The following is a 7,580-nucleotide window of genomic DNA, read 5'->3' as shown; positions in this document are numbered from 1 at the left end:
TTGGATCCAACAAGAAGTCTACTTCGTCGCCGGTAGTCGCGATCTCCATGTCCATGGCCTTCTTGTATCAGGAGGTGGTCGAAGGGGAGAAGAGAGATCTGTTTTTACTTTTCAGCAGCGGTCGGTTGAAAACGGGCCCACCTCATAATAATCACTTATCCATTCTACACGTGCCGTTTCGGTAACGGAAGCACCACCGGACGTCGTTATGTGCAGTACGCACGAAACCCGTACCAACGGAACATCATTACCATGGACCGATTTGTTCCCGTCAAGCTGGACGTCTCCGTCTCGTCGCGCCCTTAGCGGCCGTATCTACCGGCGATGTTCGCGTACGCTCGCAGTTAATGCAGTACGAAACACGTCGCTCTCTCGTTGATCCAGCTGCCAGGAGCGCGCGAGCTCGTCCGCGCCATCGCCACTCTACATCCATGTGTCGTCTCTCTTCTCACTGGGATCAATCTCTTGCACTTCCAAAACTATCTTATCTGTGAGTACCATCAAGCAAATAATCATAGAAAATTTCATCTCATCTCTCTCTCACTCCCTGCTAATAGTAGTTGGACGCAACAATATGTCAGTGTAGCCAGAAGAATCTCCCTCTCATCTCTCACCGGTCGCCAGCACCGCGGCCCTCTTGGCCCGCTATAGCATCGTGCTCTCCTGCCCCAGCGGTGCCCTGTCTCCCCTGCCGATCCCCACTCCAACACCGCCCACTATCCCTACGTTCCCCGCCACCCACGTTTGGCACCTCACGTGCGCAAGCAAAGGAGTCATGGACACCAGCACCCCGTCGAGGTAGGTCTCCTGCGGAAGGAGGCGAGCTAGGTTACAGAGGGAAGGAGCAGGACGACATCCTCGTTCAGCCCTGCCGATGGCAGCATGAAGGTGGCCGGGGCGACGACCTCGTCTACGACGTCTAGGGCACAACTTGGTGGCGGGGTGGCTCGACTGAGGGAGCACGCGTGCTCGTCTCTGCTCGCTCACTGTTAGATGATGTCTATACACAGCTTTTGTGTATACACTATATATTGTATTCGTTGCCCCTCCGTGCGGACGGCCAGATCTGCATGGTACTCCGGGGTGTGGTTTTGGAGTACCAAGGTACCGTAAAATATATTATGTATAACGTATTGTCATATTGCCGGAGTGGCGAACTGCTGCGCGATGCGGCGACAACAATCGGCCGAGGCGCCGAGCGAGGAGCGATGGAGCGACGGGCCGATGAGATGACAAAGACAAATCGACGAGCGACAAGCAGGAAAAGCTAGATCAATCGATCGATTTATTTCACACGTACGCATTTCAATCACAGTCTTTTGCCGAAATCACTAGTTAAGGAGTATTCCTTGCGGAGAGTAAATTACATCTTTAGTACCTGAACTTGACTTTAGGGTTCATTTTCATCACTGTATTTCAAAAGTGTTAAAATACGGTCATTGAGGTCCCAGAAATGTGTCACTCTACGGTCAGCCCTACCGTATCCAATGTATTTCGTTGATGTGGCACATTTTGACCGGGCCTGCGCAATTGACATGCTTACTTGCCAAGCGCATCTCTCTCACACAATTCTTTTTGCACCCGATCTAATGAAACTGACTGCCCTTCCGTCTATGCCGAGTTGCCGACATGCCTTAGAGCCCACGGAGAGCTGGCGAGAGACCACATCGTCTCCGAGCACTCTTCTGTCTACGGCCTCTACTACCCACCACATTTCTCCGCGCAGCGGCGTCCTCGTCAGGCCGGAAGTCCCGCTCTGCTCAAGCTCCTCTCCTTCAACGCCCCACTCTTCATTGAGCAGTGCGGCGACGCGCTGCACCCTTACGAGCTCGCCTTCTTCGACTCGCGTTGTCATGCACGACAACCTCTAGGTGCTTGTCCCAGGGTCAATGCGAGGCACACGATGTTTTCCTTCCTCACGGTGCGGCTGTAGTTCTCGCCGATCCCATGGAGCTCGATGATGTCGCCCCACGTAGGCGAAAAGAACATGCGCGGGCAGCCGGCGGTATGGAGTGCATGGTTTTGGCGGGGCGATGCCGTAAGTGAGCTGGCCAAAGTCCTCACAACTCTCCGTTCTGAGTCCCCAGGCATCTTCAGTCTCTGCACCATCGACCCATGCGACGTCTTCAACGAAGATGCAACCAACAGGGCATCCGGCGTGCCGATGGATTGCTGGCTAGGGTTCCCGACCAGTACACAAACTATGAGTACGCCAGAGAGCTGCGAGGGTATGGCGGTGTGGGCCTCCGGCTGGAAGACGAGGTGAGGAGAGAGCAGGTTGCCAGCCATGTCAGGTGATGGAGGCAGATCAGGTGCTGAGGAGCACGGCAGGGTGTAAGGCTAAGTCGACATTGTCGCAAACAAGGTGCCACTCGGTCACGCGCATGTAACCATGCACTTCTCAAACCAGGACCTCCTCTGACGCCAGGTCAATAAGCTGAAGCGGCAACCCGTGGTGACCTCCACAGCGGCGCTCACGCTCATCGGGACAGTAACCTGCATGGTGCGCTTCAAGCTCGGCGTGGCGTGAGAGTTGGGAATTCCAAGCATGAGAGTCTGGCCAATCAGTGCAGCAGTTCGTTCGTGGGCCGCATGAGGCTTTAGGAGCTCTAGTACGTGACACACTTACACTGAAGAGCTGCAACAACGGTGGGAGTGTGGGGTGTCACTACTAGGAAAAGGCCTACTAATGACGCACCAGTTTTGCCTATTAATGGCGCACTATCGGTACGCCATTAGTACCACACCACTAGTATTTTTTACTAATGGCGCACCACTGGATACTAATGGCGCACCAAGCAGTGCGCCATTAGTATGTAATACCATGCGCCATTAGTATGCCTCCCGGGGGGCCATATGTAACCATCTTCTTTGTCATACTAATGGCGCACTCTGCCTTGATGCGCCATTCGTATCCTTTGGCATACTAATGGCGCACCTTGTGGTGATGCGCCGTTAGTATGAATATTTGGTTTTTTTTACTTTTCTGATTTTTGCACAGGTTACAAAATATATTATTGGACAGAATATAGACAGCAGCACACAGCAACAGCAGATTCATCGAATACAATAGAAGATTAGTCTCCGAATACAATTCATCGTATTAGTCTCCGAATTCAAAAGACCGAACAAAGATAAAACATTAGAAGTCTCAAGACCGCGAGTATCGAGTTTGTCTTCACATTACAAGTCGATATCGATCATCTAAACTACCATCACATAAAATAGAGCTGCGGTCATCACGATGAGCATCATCGCGATCAAACTGGTCTTCATCCGGTTCCTCCAACGCTCCCTCCTCTCTCCCGCTAGATAGCGGGCGTATCTAGATTCGGCCTCTGCCCTAGTGGTGTACCCTTTGTAATTGTTACCGCTAAAACGGTGAACCTGTCTCCGACACTCCTCCCAGTCATCGTAGACTCCGGGAACCTTACCCTTGTACACGACATACGATGGCATCTCTATGCACAAGCCAAACAACAGACAATACATAAGCAATATGTAAGTATGCAACAAAAGGATCGGAAGAGAAAAGCAAGACATTAATAGCACGATTCATGGTCCTACTAATAAATAGCATCGATTACATCTAAGTTGAACGACTGTCCACACCAAAGAGACATACGAATTCATTAAAGTTTAATTACAACATGAGCCAATCAATGTTTCAGAACTACACATCACTACTTTCGTCTCGACTCATCGGACAGGAGCGTGGATGAAACCGCCGTCTGTCGTGATGGTCATGAAATCGCGGTCGTTGTCACCCTGCATTTGTAGCGTTCCATCTATCTCATTGTTGGACGGTTGATATCTGAGGTAGAACCGCCCCGAGGTATGAAGGACATCTTGATGGATGATGTCCCCAAACTCCGACTGGATGCGAAAGAATTCTTGTCTGAGGTCCGTGTCCTGGATTGTCGACAAGTTCGCGGCCCAATCTTTGAGATTATCTGGTAGCAGAAGGTGATGATGGTCCCTTACGATCGCCCGCATGTGATGGAGGGCATAGTAGGCATCCTTCTGACCGCCAGGCGGCTGCTTGACGCAGCAGAACTTCGTATTGTGTGAGAAGGTGTGCTTGCCGTACTTACGAACTGCCCTGGTGAAGGTGCCTCCAGATTTGGCGTAGCCGGGGAGAACATCATCAAGAGCTTTCTTGACATTTGTGTAGTCTATCTTGGAGTTACGGTTCGGGTCGAAATACGTGGCCATGGAATATTTCGGGCTTAAGAGGATGAGTGTGCAATGTGTGTCACTGCACAGAACACGGAATGTTAGAAAAAAAAGAACGATCGAAATCTAAGAAATCATATGTTACGGGGCGGTTAAGGGATGACTTACTCGGGAAAGTAAGCCACAAGGAAGTTATCCTTATCTGGGTTTGCCAGAATGACGTCTTCGAGGTGTGAACTCGCAACTTGGTGGTCCCCAGCGCTGCTCAAGTGCTTGGCACGCATGTAGAAGGGGTTGACTATCACGATGTCCGGGGTCTTGTCTCTAATGATCCGCATCTCCATACTCAGCGAAAACAGCCGAACGAAGGTGTAGTGCAGCGGATGAAGGTTAAACATAGCAAAGATGTCATCAAACCGCAGGACGATCGTACCCCCGATGTCGCCATCCACAAAGCCCTTGCCCTCTGGCACCTTGGCCACGACAACCAGGTATGCCACATCATTCTCTCTGAGACGCCGCTTCTCCAAAGAAAGAACACTATCGTGCAGACTCCGCATAGCACCAGTTGCAGCATTAAGCATATTTGGCAGTAGCATCGCCCTACCCACCACATGCACCCTCCTCGAGATATCCTTAGGTGAAGGTGGCCCGTCCTGAGCATGGATCGAACTCGGTGCCGGCTGGCTCGCACCGGCGCCCTTGTTAGTCTTTCGTTTCCGTCCCTTCTTCTTGATCTCCTGTAATGGGACCGAGTTCTGCTCACAGACCGCCTTCTTGAGCATGTTGGGGTGATAATATTTCGCACCTCAGCTATCTGAGGCTCGGTGAAGGCGGGAGCTGGATGCGTCTCCTGAGAACTGAACGCCAGACGATGTCTGTTGCAATTGGATTTCTCCGCCGTACCAGCTAGATTGTGGTCGTCTTGGTTGGGTTCTTGAGAAAGAGGCCCGCAGAACTCGTCAGCGTACCCATGTTCGGCAAAGTACTTATCGACATTGGTAAATGTACCGTCGTCGTTGTCGTCGTCGTTCGGATCCTGTGCCATAGGGATGTCCGTATCCTGTGCCATAGGGATGTCTGGCACAGGGATGTCCGGCAGGTCCGGTAGCGTTGCGGCGTTCTTGCCATGGCTTGGCGCCGGCACGACTGGCGGTCTTGTCTGTGGGGTGGTGTCCCCCGCCCCCAAACGAATCTGGCTCTTCGGCCAAAGCAGGGGCCAGTTTACGCAGGCGCTGAGGGTCATCTCATCTTCTTCGTCGGCCCCAGCGGGTCGAATCGGAGGTAACAGCTCGTCGCAGCCTGGCAGCACCCGAACCACTTCAACCCTGTACACTGTGGGTGGCATCGGATTACCGTGGAACATGGGGTTGCCCGGTTGAACGATTCTGCCCTTGGCGACAACGACCAACTCGGCGCCCACAAAGTGCAGAAGAGTGCAAGGAACGTCGGCGGCGCCCTGCGAAAACATGTACAGGGCGTTAGGGATGCCCAGTCAAAGGCAAGGAGATGAAGTCATCGGCCGAGAGGCTTAGTTACTATGATGCCGTCGAGCTCGGCTAATGTCGAGGCACCACCAATGACGGGCGTGCAACTGACGGAGGGGGCGCTTGCTGGTGAGGTGCCGGCCGGCGTACACCCGGGTGCATTAAGCTCCAATGCCCGTGTCAGCACCGGAGACACGAATACTGCCTCCGCCAGAGACACCAATGGCGCCGCCGCCGGAGACACCAATGGCGCCGCTGGAGACACCAATGGCGCCGCCTGCACGCTGTGCGAGTTGCTGGCCGTGAAGCTGGGAACCGGGGGAGGCCCCTGTTGGCCGCCCGCAATCCATGTCGTCAGCCCATGAATCAACGTAGGCACCATGGCGTTGAGCTTCGTTCCCAGTTGTTGTTCCACTTGCTCGTGGACAAGCTCCAGAATCCGCGCCACTTGTGCCTTGAGTGCTTCAACCTCGCGCGTCTGGCTTTCCGAGCTGGTCTTTTTCTCCTTCCGCACACCAGCGGTATAGTATGACCCCCATTTTGTGGACAAGCCTTTGCCGGCCACACGACCAGCTGACGTCGGCTTAGTGAGCTTATCCTTGTTTTTCATTATGTTCAACGCCCTATTTAAAGGGGTGTCGAAAGGGGAGCTCTGAGACGACCCCGCGCTACTGCTTTCAGTGTCCTGCGAAAGGAACGTGAACCATTTAGAAATATTGGGGATTAATTAGAGTGCAACCATATGGAGCTAATTACGCGGGGGTGTATTCCTTACCAGAACAAGCTCAAGCGCCCTGGTCTTCGGATCCGTGGTAAGCTCCTTTGTTATCGGGTCCTCCTTGTACCGGGCCCTGACAAAGTTCCTGGTCTGCTTGTCACCGCTGTATTTCTCGAAGCGGGGCGGTAGGCCTTGCTCGGCACGCTCCGCGTCCTCCTTGTCCCATATAGGCTCCGCCACTCTATAACCGTCGGGACCGAGTTTGTGTTCCCCTAAGTTCAACTCCCACATTTCTTTCCCCCACTGACTTGATTCGGAGGTTGCGCTGCTCTCGCACTTGATCTTGAACTCCTTGTACTCATCTTCGCTCATCAAAGGATATTTCGCCTTGATCTTCTCATAACTATCACCTTTATCAATCATTCTCTTCACCGCGCTTCTCCAAGTAGACAGGGCCGTGCTCATCCTTGTGAGGGCGGCACTGTTCACTTTATTCCCTGAGAGGCGTGTGTTTTCAAATTCGGCAGGGAACTTGTATCGTTCGTGCAGCTTCGTGAAGAGCAGGTTGCGCAAATTCCCGTGGTCCTTATGCCTAAGGTTCTCGGTGTTGATCGAGACGGTGCTCCGGAGAATGCACCCGAGCTGAAGCGAGTACCCCTTGACTATATGTTTGGGCTCCGTTGGATGCCCGTCGGAGTCCACTTGAATGAATTCCTCCTTGAGGGTGCGGAGCGCATTCGGGCGCCGGCCTTCCTTTGCTTCTTCGGTTGGCTGCCATCTGTGTGTGCGCCGCCATCATCAGTGGTGGCATCCTCGGCGGCACCATCAGTGGTGTCATCCCCGACACCACTAGGGGTTGTGTAGTCATGATCGGTGTCTTCCGCGGCGTCCTCATAGCGGTGAGGTTGTTCCTCCATCTCCTGGGACAACTCCCAGAATTGCTTGCCGCCCGAACCGCCGGCCTCATCGTGGTTGGCCATGTTTCGCTCTAAATAGGAAAACAGTTTGGTCAAAAAGTTGGTTATTGTCAAGGAACAAGATCATGGTCTCATCATTTAGGGTTTGTCGACACTGAGGCATCCTAAAAGTTAAGTTTTCATCATTTAGGGTTTATCGATGCCGTGGCACCCTAGGTTGGGCCTAATCACTTGGCACTAATCACTTGGCTCTATTGCCACATATGTTGGGTTTATCATCTA

The 7,580-nt window shown here is 52.9% G+C and overlaps 1 protein-coding gene across 1 annotated transcript in view; it reads right to left on the bottom strand.

Annotated features, from left to right (window-relative positions):
- Nucleotides 1-92, bottom strand: part of LOC119320637 — a 2,867-nt gene extending 2,775 nt beyond the window's left edge. Inside the window, exon 1 of the mRNA XM_037594645.1 lies at nt 23-92. The gene's annotated coding sequence lies outside the window, so the exon portion shown is untranslated. The remainder of the gene's footprint in view (nt 1-22) is intronic.
- Between the last annotated feature and the right edge of the window lie 7,488 nt (nt 93-7,580).

Source organism: Triticum dicoccoides, chromosome 6B (genome assembly GCF_002162155.2).
Source record: "Triticum dicoccoides isolate Atlit2015 ecotype Zavitan chromosome 6B, WEW_v2.0, whole genome shotgun sequence".
Classification (NCBI taxonomy): domain Eukaryota; kingdom Viridiplantae; phylum Streptophyta; class Magnoliopsida; order Poales; family Poaceae; genus Triticum; species Triticum dicoccoides.
The sequence above is the reverse complement of the archived record's forward strand: the minus strand, read 5'-3'. Positions and strand labels throughout refer to the sequence as shown.